The following is a 12,770-nucleotide window of genomic DNA, read 5'->3' on the forward strand; positions in this document are numbered from 1 at the left end:
AAATGAATTTAATATTCAAGTGTTAATGGTGGTGATGAGTATGCAGAAGTACACTCTAAAAATCTTATTATTGGATTAAAATACTAAAATGTAAATAAAAATCATACGAATTAATGTGTATTCTTGAATTGAATTTCTATTTATGTTGAGATACTCCTAAGCTGTTTTTTTATATTTGATTTCAGAGTTTATAAAAGAGTAAGTCAAAACTCAGTCAAATTCGAATGACAACTTTCAAAGGGTTTGAGAGCAATTTGGATCAAGAAAAAAAAGAAAAGAAGTCACAAAAAGCTATTTTAAAGGGCTATAAATTTGTTTCTAATAAGGATTTCCAAGTTCGAACTCTTGAAACGTGTATGTTGCTGCTAAGTTTAGTCATAAAATTTAGGCGGTTTTTTTTTTGCAGGAATTATGAAGACATTAGGATTTCTTTCCTACCCTATATAAGCATATCATTAGCACGAAATAGAGAGGGAGGAGAGGTACAAGAGGCAGATTTGAAGAGACGAAAAAAATCACTTTCATGGCTGCCGTTCACTTCAGTTTTCTCTTGAGATTTTTGTTATCTATTAGATTTATGGGTGACTAAATTCTCAAGTAGGGTTAGAGATGAACTTACACATTCGATAGTATTTTTATTTTTTATTTTTAATTTATGTATTTGATTTTCAATTATTAAAACTCTTTTGTTTTATCATTCTCAATTCATTGTTGATGTTTTCTTCTCTGAACAATTATAGAATTTATTTTGTTCATGAATTCAATCACGTTTTTTTCCATTGAATGGATTGGTTCTTTGATTATATTTTAATAAATTATTTATCTATATTGATTTAGTTTTTTGCTGCAATATCGCTCCCTGAGTATATTGTTGTCATTGGATTTTATCAATAGGGATAATAATTTACATATTTTAAAAGTGGTGAATAATTTTTCAAAGGATTACATTTGGTTTATAAATCTATACCTTCTGATTGAGAATCTTAGGAATTGAGGTTCCCAATTGAGTTATTCAATAAATTAAGAATAATTAAAATGTCAGATTTGTGCAAGGGATTCTCGACTGTTCGCCAAATTTGAGTACTTCTTCCATTAGTAAATTTGATTCACTTTAATTTGAATTTAAAATTAATTTTTGTTCTCCATTAATCATTTAATATTTTTCTTTAGATTTTTTTTCCTTCTGCAATTAATTAATTTGTCTCCCTATAAAATTGACATCCCAAAGCTGTACTACAACTACCGCGCTATTCTTGAGCGTAATCAAGTGGGTATTAGGTAGAATTAATTTGTGTATATGTCACTGTTATATGGTTGAGTGTATACCTTATTTACATTGAAATAATAAGGGGATAGAGACTCATGTATGTGCTATCTTGCAGCATATTTGCAACCTAGAAATTTAGAGTTTATCAATTTTGGAGGATAATCTTTTAAAACAAGTCTAAATTCATGTTATTAAGGATTGTGTGAAATTTTATAATTAAGTGAAATCATTTCTAGAGTAGAAGTTGATTGATTATAATGGTTTGAAATAGGTTCTAATTGACTGTTGGTAAAAAAATATCATGACTATTTTGACTAGAAATCGAGGAAAGCGTACGAAAAATGACTTTTTACGTCACCTAAATTTGTCACAAAAAACACAAAACACGTTGCAATTATTTATAAGTGACGCATTTTGTGTTTTTTTTTTTTTGTAATTGATTTAGGTGATGTAAAAAGTCATTTTTCTTAGGACTCTTTAATGAGTTTTTAATAAAAGAATTGTTGGTTTTGTTTGGAATGGTACACTTGGGTATTATATTCCAAAATTATATAAACTTTAGATTTGTGCACATTCATATGCTATTTATGCTCTGCTTGTGGGATTTGTACAAATTTTGTAATTGTTTGAATGTTTGAAAAAAGCTATGTGGCTTATGTTATTTATTCTTGAGCCTATGATATGAATGTCTTTATGACATGTTTTATGTCCCTTGCGGCATGATGTCTTCATGTCATGATATCTTTATAGTATATTGATGCTCTTGCGGCATGATGTCTTCGTGATATATTGGTGATTTGCCTATTATCATGTGGCCTTAAATATGATGTTTGACTGAATATATTAGTTGAGATAAAATTATATTGCTCACAAGATTTTATCAAGAATTTATTCACTTTCTTATAGTCAAGAAAAGTGCCAACTCCCACATGCCAATAAAACTGCTACTTATTGAGCACGTGGCCGCTCACTACTTCATTTCATATGTTTTTCAGAGTTGTAGAAAGTTTTTTCATTTGAAGTGATAGCTTTTGAATCAAAGATTCTAAAATAGACTTTGTTTAGTCACTTGAGGTTGGAAGCTTTGGGGATTGGTGATTTTGTTGCATGAAAATGGTTTTAGTTGTAAAGAAAGTTTTCTTATGGTCATATTTGAGTTATTTTATAGTTTTTGTTGGAGTATCTATATTGTAATTATTTAGAACTTAATAGCTCTAGCCAAACTTGGGAATGAGTTTTTGAGGATATTTTATTATAGTTGTTAATAGTTTAGAGGTTGTGTATTTGATATATATGTATATATATATATGTAAATAATGAGAAATTTTTAAAAATATAGACGAAACTCTATCCATTTATGATTTTGGATCTGGGGAGTTACAAATGTGGTATCAGAGCTTATGCCTATGATTCTGTAGACACTTAGGAAAGAAATAAAGATGGTAATTATGGTTGAAGCATAGGTTAAAGACATTGTAGAATTAGGACTTGATCCTCATTATATTTTGGTTTGGATGCCAAATGATAGTAGTAGTTTTATTGATTGTAGTCTAAAGTTGATTTAAGGTTTATTGTATTTTGATAAATTTTGGTATAGTATTGTTTGTTAAATCTATTATTGTGCTTTTATTTATATAACCCATTTTAGTGATAAAATATGTTAAATATGCCGCCAAGGCAAAACAAGAATTCCTCGCAAATTACTAGGTTTTTGGTTATACTTTGAAGTCCTCGCAAATTAGTCCAAATTTTCAGAGAAAAAAAAAAACTCGGCACAATGAAGAAAAAGAATTTGTTTTTTTTTTGTGAAAAACTACCCTTATCTTTAATTGTCCCATGATATCACACACCCTCGAATTCTTTCGGGATTGGATTGTCATCAAATGTAAGGATTTCAGATGCATTAAATGAGTTATATAATATTTATTAAATATTTAATTTTATCACAAAAATTTTTATGAAAAAATATTTAAAAGGAAATCACCTTAAATATTAGTCATTTTTAGGTTCGAGGGTCTGTTTTTCCTTTTGCAAGAGCTAATCAATCACTATGCACCCATTATCTTATTTCCTATATATTTTCAATGGATGCTAAATTTATTTTGTTGAATATGTGGGCCACTGAGGCCCATGAATAACCAATGGTCCAACCCCAAGAATAGCCTGCGATTAGGTGAGCAACCCAACCTAGCAAACAAGAATGGGGACTTGGCGGGCAGTAGAATTGCGTCGTAGTTGTGGCGATTTGGATCTCGATCGAGAGCAATATTGGCATTACGTGACTGATGTGCATGTGTGATATTGAGTTTCTTGGTTATTTTGATGACGTGGTTCAGTTGATATAAAGGATACATATCAGTTCAAATGTTTAGATACAGTAATCATAAAATATACAAAAGTTTTTCTTCTCTATCTCTCTCTACTTTTTCTTGCTCTCCAAACGAAAATTAAGAATACTGATATCTTCATGGCACAAAGAATCTACTATGTTTTTCTATGAGGTTTTATTCATCAGTCAATATGTTATCATTTTTGTCTGTAGTAATTGAAGATTGTTCAAATCCTTATTTTCGCCACAATGGAGAACCCAAAATCTGTGCTTGTGTCATGGCCATTAAAGGGTGACAACTATCATTCATGGAGTCGTTCCATGATCATGGCATAGAAAGACAAAAACAAAATAGGATTTATCAATGGAAGAATTCAAAAGCCCTCTCTGATTACTTCCTTATATGAAGTATGGGATAAATTCGATAATATGATTCAATCTTGGATTATAAATTCTCTTTTGAAAGATATAGGCTGCAATGCGTTACTTGGGAATTCAGCAAAGGAACTATAGGATGAACTCAAGAATCGATTTTCTCATAGAAATGGTCCACGAACCTTCCAGTTACAAAATTGAATTTCAATTTTTGCTCAAGATCAAGAATATATAAGTCTTTGTTTTACTAAGCTGAAGTCATTTTGGGATGAATTAGAAAATTACAATCCATTGCCTGGATGCTCTTCTGGTTCTTACACCAGTGGGATTTATAATACTCTTATGGATCACCCACAATGCAATTCTTGATGGATTTGAACAACTCCTTTTCTTATGGAACCCTTACTACTATTAAACGAAGTCTTTTCCTTGTTTACAAGAAGAAAAGCAGCGAGAGATTAAGTTTATTCACTTTCTTCTTCCCTTGAGAGTACTGCACTAGCAACAAAGAGTCAATCAACTCCTGCCCAAAAATTCAATAGCAAGAATTTCAACATGTGGAAGGACAAGACTTTTTGTACTCACTGTGAAATTATTGGACATACAGTGGAAAAATGTTATCAAATGCTTGGGTATCCATTGGTTTCAAGACTTCATAGTCAAGACTTGCTCTAGCCAACAATGTTTCTGGAGAATCTTTTCCAAACCATGGTGTTACAGTTCCTCAATTGCCTATTACTGAAAAACAGTGCCAACAACTTTTGAGTTTCTTACAACAGCAATGTAACATTAAAGGTCATGCTTCTGTAAACCAAGTTTGCCATTCTCATTCCAACTCAATCTCTAATGGAAATGTTAGGCAAACATTTATTTTTCCCTGCATCAGATTCTCGAACTCACTCTACTTTTTCTTCTATTCATACTTCCGTTTTTCCATTGCTTTCTCTGATATACCTTGGATAATGGGCTACAAATTTCTGTAAAACTTGGATCACTAAAATCTTGATTACTGTTAAAACTTCAGTATAACTACCAAATGGCAACTCTGTTCCCTCAACTCATATTGGTGTTGTTCAACTTCCTAATTCTCTTATCATACAAATGTACCATGTAATGCCCCGTACCCGGAACAAGAATATAAATAACATTTCCAAATACTTCATGAACAAGAATTCACCTATTCCAATCAAACATAAGAACAATCCTCACAAAGCTTTAAATGAAATAATCATTTTAGATAAATAAGTTCCTTAACAAGGTCATCAAAGCACTAATTTAATAAAATAAATCAGCTGCTTCAAAAAACTCCCATTAAACTCAACATAATACCCAGAAATTTCATAAGTCTCCATAAACTATATATACCTATTGAAAACCAAACTACTAATGAGAATCCTCCAATAGTGAAAGTACCCTTAGGTACTCAACTCCCTACCCTAGCTAACCTTGCCCAGGCTTTCTATTCCTATTCACAAGTTGTACAGTCTAAATCATCTGAAAATATTATGAAGATAAGGGGTAGTTATCAATAATTCAGTAAGCAGAATATTTACACCAGTGTGTAAACATGAGTATTTACAGAGTACAGGATGCAAAACAAAATATTTGTAGTTTTAGTATGTAGAACAAAACATGTGTTTCAAACTTTTTTTGAGAAAAACTAACATGTGTTTCAAACTAATTGAGCAATGGTTCAAATATTTATAATCCAAAGTACTTTGGCATAACATAAACTGAGTATCATCATCATGTCATATTAGAGTGTCAAATAAGAACCGAGGCCATGTTTAACTCCTGTGGCAGGGTTGTACTATTTCGGGTGGCTAAATTGAGCAAAGACAAAAGTGAATCTCCCCCTAGTTATTCTTGGAGCTCTAAGTGTGCACACAGGAAATACTACACAAAACTATTTTGTTTCCAAAGTGGGTGCACTCAGAGACAAAGAAGTTGGTATCAACCTAAATAGAGCAGAGCATAGCAGAGTAGATCGAGAGTCAGACACAAACTAGAATATCATGTCAGAGGTTTTAAGATGCCATATCAAAATAAAACGGAGTACATATTATTCAATCATTCTCACATAATCAAAAACAAAATCCGAGAATTTTCATAAACTATGCACAAAATTTCAAATTTTTATAATCTCTCTTTTTCACAAGTTAGAAACTAAACATCATAAACTAGCTCATGTCTACACTCGTCATGACAAAATAATTTTCTCTTCTTATAAGAATTTCACTGATAATGCAGATAAATGATCGAAGTTGTTTTTCCTAAGTTCTCATTTCATAACAAAACATGCATAATTTTTTACAAAGTCAACCTCAGTCTATACATTTTATGCAAAGACTAGCATAAGAACCCTGCTTACCTAATTCTCGTAGTGTACTGTTTAAATCTTGAGTCTGAACTCTAGCAATCCCAACACCTATACCAAGAATAAGCATTGACATATCAATAACCTACACAAACACCAAAACTACTCAATACAACAACTACCGGATCTTAGAGGTGGATTAACAAGAGCCCAAAATTAGTAGTTAATACATCATAAACCTGTTAAGCAAATTCACCACATGTTCAAGTCAAACAACTTACTCCCAACATGTTGAATAAATCAACAGCCGTGATTATTATGTCACAAGCACATCAAGCATAACAACCATATTTTCAGTAAATTAAACAGCCTAAACAGCAACTCCTAGCTACAAAGTACGCATAAAAATCAACCAACCATTCACTTCAAACCACACCGCCACATATTAACCTAGATAGCCCACACATCAACCCCGAATATTTACACAACTCAGAACACATTTGCACAAACAGCCCAACACACTTCATCACACAAAACCAGCCATAACAGCAATCCCGACAACCAACATCAACTCAAACAGGAGCATATAACTCAAAAGGAACAATGTTAAATCGACAGTCAATATTTAAACCCAAAACCGCCAAGCATAAGAATTCAGACATTCACAACAACTCCATTCACACCGTCACATCAACCCCTACCAACCACAACAATTTCAAACCAATACCACCACCAAAGTTTCATATAATTCATTAATTTATTCATGAATATCATAACAGCACAAATATCCCAATCAACGTAAATAAAATAATTTCTAACATAAATCATGGCTTCAAAACTAGCATTTGTGATTACCTTTCACAATCCCGAAGTGATGATTTGTTGGTTTGTGAGTAATATAGCGCTGCCAAAGACTAAATTTACTACCTTGTGATTAATATTCACACAACCCAACAATAATTAAAGAGAAACTCTTCCCAGCGGTCTGTGTGTTGCTAGTCACGTAAGAAAAAATACTGTAAGAAAAATACACTCCACCATAGAGAATGAAGGTCGTATGTGTTGCTACCCCCTTTCTCATTTGCATTGCCCTCTGCCCTTCTCTTCCTCGCTGCTCTCTATGCACTGCCCTCAGTCTGACGCTGACACAGCTCAAAAAGTGCCCCTCTGGTCGAATTCCTTTCTTCCTTTCATTCCTTCAAAAAACCCATAACAAATGAAAAGAGAGAGAAAGAAAACCTTCAAAAATTCTCTCGAACCCATAATCATTTCCCACTGAAATCCCTTACTCACTTCATAGTTCCATGAACGACAGTAGAGAAGCAGCAACCCATCTGAGAAACTAATCAAATACTAATAAGAGTGACTCAGAAACCTATATGCTAAACCAAAAAAGCAAGAAACCAATGCTTATGGCCCAGTCATAATTGGTTGAGGAAAGTAATTTGATAGACAATTTATGGAAATCTGAATAATGAAAAACACCTCATCCATGCAGTTTGGAGAATTAGTAACAACCGATAGTTCATACATACACATATAAAGCGAAACACCCAAATCCAACTCCCTCAAGTGATGTATCTATGAGCAAACAAGTATTATAGGAAAAACCAAAAATTAGCAAAGTGTTAAAATGTGTTTGGAAACCAGATAAACCAAGAGCATTAAAATGAGGGTAGTTTACACGGTAGATGCATCTCTTTTCTGGGGTCGAGCTCCGTCGTTGCGACCTTTGGTTTTATGATGTTTGTTGGTTTATGATAAATGTGGTGGAAGTCATACGTGTAACTATGTGATTGGTAGGCTTTTATTTGGCCAAAACCAGCTAGACCGGTCCTAAGGAATTCTCAGAATTAAAATCTAAAATAACTTAGAGGAACAATAGCTTACGGGAAGATAGAGGTTGTGCCGTGATGGATTTGTTTGAAAATAGTGTACAAAACTATAATCAGTGATTGAGTGAAGAGACTTACCCCGAGTTAGTCAGAGATGTCGCAATTGGTGACAAAAAAACCCACAAATGGAGACGCCTATGTTTTGTGTGCAGCAAGGGAGGTTTAGGCCTCGGGACAAAGTAAAGAACATATACACGCACACAACAAGAGGGGAAAATAAAGAGGGGTAGATGCGTACTGCTTATAAGTTCTTGGTCATGCACGAAGACACTGAACGTAGAGGAAGAAATGAAAACCCATGAAATTTAACTACAACCCATAAATTATTAAAGCCATGTTAAGATTGCAAATGGGGAAATCGAAGGAGAGGATCTGAAATGCTTACCATTGTAATGATGAGATCCAAGGTGGTGTTGGCAGCAGAGATTGAAGATGTTTAACACCCGGCAAGGAGCTTGGCAACACCGATTTGGAAACGCACTGAGAATTTGAAGAAGTTTGCACAGAGAGAGAGAGAGAGACAGAGAGAGTCTGTTGGGAGGAAATTTTTTAAAGTGAGAAACTAAAAAAGCAATTGCTGAAATGTGGGATAGACAAGATTAAGGGGAGAGAAATGGGGAAGAATGAAAAACTGAAGAGGGAAAATCTGGGAAAGGAGAAACTGATAAGGGGGAAGAAAGCTTACCAAATGGCATCATTTCTAGGGTCTTCAAGGCTAGGCTTTGTCTGGGCTTGGGCCACGGGCATGGGCTTTACATATTATGTGTTTCAAGTTTTAACTTTAACATCATCTAACATCTACCTTATTGTCTCATCTTTCTATCAACCTATTATTTTCTTCAGAACCTATCTCCTTAGAAGATGATTGGCTTGGATAAAGAAAGAAATGGGCTATATTACCTACAACGAACTTGTTCTAACTATTCAAGTGATATTTTGTTGGAAATCCAGTTTCTTCATTTTCGTTGTCATCTTCTTTCAATTTCAATTATACTACTTTGTCAAATTTTCATATATGACATTATAGATTAGGCCATTTGTCTCATGCTAGACTGAATATGTTACACAATATTGCACCTACCATCAAGAATTTCAATAAAGATCTTCATTGTACTAGTTGCACAATTTCCAAGCAACATAGATTGCCATTCCCATCGAGTCAATCTACTTTCAAACAATATTTTGCACTCATTAACTATGACGTTGGGGACCCTTTCATACACTTTCCTTGATATTTCTTAACCACTGTAGATGATTTCTGATGGTGCATTTGGGTTTACCTCATGCACAGCAACTCCCAATCTCCATTCTTAATAAATTTTTTTCTTCAATATGGTTTAGACTTAGCTTCATACAAAGATTCAACACGTTAGAATTGATAATGGTTTTGAATTTCTTATGTCCAATTTCTTCTATGTTAAAGGTGTACTCCATCAAAAGTCTTGTGTTGATACCTTGCAACAAAATGGTGTTGTAGAGCGTAAACACCAGCACTTGCCTAATATGGCTAGATCACTTTGATTTCAAGCCAGCTTACCCTTAAAATTTTGTTGTGTGTATTGACAGCTGCTTATCTCATTAATCAAATCCCCACTCCGTTACCCTTAAACAAATCTCCTTGCAAAATCTTCATCTCTTCTCCTCCCACTTATGATCATTTACGAGTTTTTGGATGTCTTTGTTATGCTTCTGCATTGTTCCATAACATACACAAATTTGATCCACATGCCAAAGCTTGCATCTTTTTTGGTTATCCATATGTTGTTAAAGGCTATAATCTCAAAGGCTACAAGCTTTATGACCTACAAAACTAATCCGTGTTCCTCTCTCAAAATGTGTTTTTTTATGAAAAAATTTCTCATCTTCTTCCAAATGCCTAGATTTTTATTCTGAAATGGTATTCCCATTGCTTTTCCTAATAATGCTGATATGCCCGTTTCTCGAGTCTCCAACAATCCAATTGATTCTCAGGTTCCAAACAACTCTGCTCCTCCAAGAAGATCCATGAGGGTTATACATGCTTCTAGTTACCTGTAGTAATATCATTGTCAATTGGTTTTTTCATCACCATACTTTACCTCTTCCTAGGCAAGTTCTTCTACACCCTACCCTTTATCTTATTTTCTTTCTTATGATAAAATTTCACCTTCTTATAAGTGTTTTGCTTCCAATATTACTTCTCATAATGAACCTAATACTTTTAATCAAGCTATTAAGGATCCTTAGTGGTGTGAGGCCAAGAATTCTGAAATAAAGGCACTTGAGAACAATAATACTTGGACTGTAATTGGTTTACCTATTGAGAAATCTCTCATTTCAAGAAAATGGATTTATAGAATTAAATATCATTCAGATGGTTCTATAGAATGCTACAAAGCTAGGTTGATAGCAAAGGGTTACACACAACAAGAAGGGTCTCGATTACTTAGAGATTTTCTCCCCAGTTGCTAAACTTCCTATAGTAAGATGTTTACTTATTGCAGCTATTAAAAATGAGAAGTACTACTTCTACAAAAAAATTCCACAAAAGTAATTCTAAAAAATGACATGACTTGACGTGGTACATTAGATCTACTTTACAAAGTAGTTTTACAATCTAACATATAACATCAAGTCATGTCAGTTTGTAGGATTACTTTTGTGAAATCTCTTTGTAGTTAAAGCATTTCTCATTAAAAATCATCATCTTTTTCAGCTAGATGTTAATAATTCATTTTTACTTGATGATCTAGGTCTACTTGTCCATTCCTCTAGGTTTTCGTACAAAGTGGGAAAATAAGGTACGTCGGTTGAATAAGTCCCTTTATGGAGTAAAAGAAGCTTCAAGGCAATGGTTTGCCAAACTTTCAAATTCGATCTTATAGCTTGGTTTTGTTGAATATAAAGTTGATTACTCATTGTTTACCAAGTCCATTGATTCATCAATCACTATTTTTTTAGTACATGTTAATGACATTATTATTGATGGAAATGATTTGACTGAAATGGATTCTTTGAAGTCTTATTTGGATGATAAGTTCAAGTTTAAAGATCTTGGCAACCTCAAGTACTACTTCAATCATCTAGTGGTATTTCCCTATGTCAAAGGATACGCACCTGATATTCTTCAAGATTTTGGTTTGATTTGTGCTCGACTAGTTACTACACTTATGGACCAAAACTTAAAGCTAACAAGGACTGACGGTCCTCTCCTTAAAGATCCTTCCCTTTATCGCATATTAGTTGGAAGATTACTCTACCTAACTATCACCAGACATCTTTACATACTCAACTCAAGTTCTTAGCCAGTTCACGGACCAACCAAGAAAACCACATCTCACTGCTGTTAATAGGGTTCTGTGATATCTCAAATCTATCATCGATAAAGGCTTGTTTAAATAAATGATTGGTTGCAATTGGAAGTCTGATGTACACTATGTTGTATACACAACATGACATTTGCTTTGCAATTTAATTGATTAGTCGTTGTTAGAGTAACACATTACCTATTCATTAGCAAGCAGTTAAGAGAATTTTTCTATACTTTCATGGGACAGTAGGCCTTGTTCTTTACTATCTGGGTATAGACATGAGATTGAAGGGTTATAGTGATACTGATTGGACTAGTGATAAAAATGAAAGTAAATCCACGGCGGGTTACGCATTTATACTTAGTGGGAGAGTTAATTCTTGACGTAGTAAGAAACAATCATGCATTGCTTTGATGATAGAGTTAGAATACATTGCTTGTTCAACATCTTTACAAGAGGCTATTTGATTGAGGAGACTTTTTCAATGCCTAGAGGTTATGGCTCGTGCAGATGAAGTCGTTAAGATATGCAGTGACAATATGACATATTTGGCATATGCCAAGGATCCCAAATATCATGGTAGAATCAAATACACAAATATTCATTTTCACTAAATTCGAAATGTTACATGAGGTGGGGTTATCCTACAACATATCTCTACTAATAAGATGGTAGTCGATCCTCTTATTAAGGCTACTAGTAGAAATATTTTCCAAACTAATGTTAAAATTATGCGACAACAACAAATTTGATATATGTCGTATTAATGATACCTTATTATATATTTGACACTGTTAGTATCTATTGTATCAATAAGATTATTGTTTTTGTCTTGTATTATGAGCTAATTGATACTAAGTGAAAAGCAAGCACACATTACAAATATGTCACTGGGCAAAAATCGATCCATTCACATGGATGATCATCTTGGCATTGGAATAGTAAGCAAGATGAGATAAATTGATTACTTTGGTGCTTGGAAAACAAGCAAGTAAATATCTTGGTGTTTTGGGAGTATTCAAGATAAATTTAAAAAATTTTGTCTTAACTTATCTAAGATTAGACTTACAAAAGTCGTATATGAAATATTTGGACAACTTTATGAAACCTGATTAAAGTGAAATGTGAGATCTCAAGTAGGCGCTAGATGAGTGATTGTGCTAAGAAACTCAAGTTAGGACACATTTGTGGCAACTAGACTAAGGACAGGTTTTGGGAGTGAGATGAGATGAGAATTTTGTGAATAATAGTAAAATAATTTGTGAATAGTTTTTTTTGGGTTTTGAGAAAGGAGAGA

General features: G+C 33.4%; 1 long non-coding RNA gene across 19 annotated transcripts; it reads right to left on the bottom strand.

Annotated features, from left to right (window-relative positions):
- Positions 1 to 4,111: 4,111 nt before the first annotated feature.
- On the bottom strand, positions 4,112 to 8,878 carry LOC122276500. Of its 19 annotated transcripts, none has more exons than XR_006228877.1 (8): positions 8,569 to 8,878; positions 8,422 to 8,453; positions 8,262 to 8,318; positions 7,582 to 7,630; positions 7,144 to 7,484; positions 6,343 to 6,399; positions 4,557 to 4,709; positions 4,112 to 4,464 (listed from the first exon to the last, which is right to left on the bottom strand). It is a non-coding gene; the product is annotated as an uncharacterized LOC122276500 (long non-coding RNA). The 19 variants fall into 19 exon arrangements; XR_006228882.1 differs by having other exon boundaries at positions 7,582 to 7,622; positions 8,422 to 8,492; XR_006228872.1 differs by having other exon boundaries at positions 8,422 to 8,492.
- Between the last annotated feature and the right edge of the window lie 3,892 nt (positions 8,879 to 12,770).

This window comes from Carya illinoinensis, chromosome 9 (genome assembly GCF_018687715.1).
Source record: "Carya illinoinensis cultivar Pawnee chromosome 9, C.illinoinensisPawnee_v1, whole genome shotgun sequence".
Taxonomy (NCBI): Eukaryota; Viridiplantae; Streptophyta; class Magnoliopsida; order Fagales; family Juglandaceae; genus Carya; species Carya illinoinensis.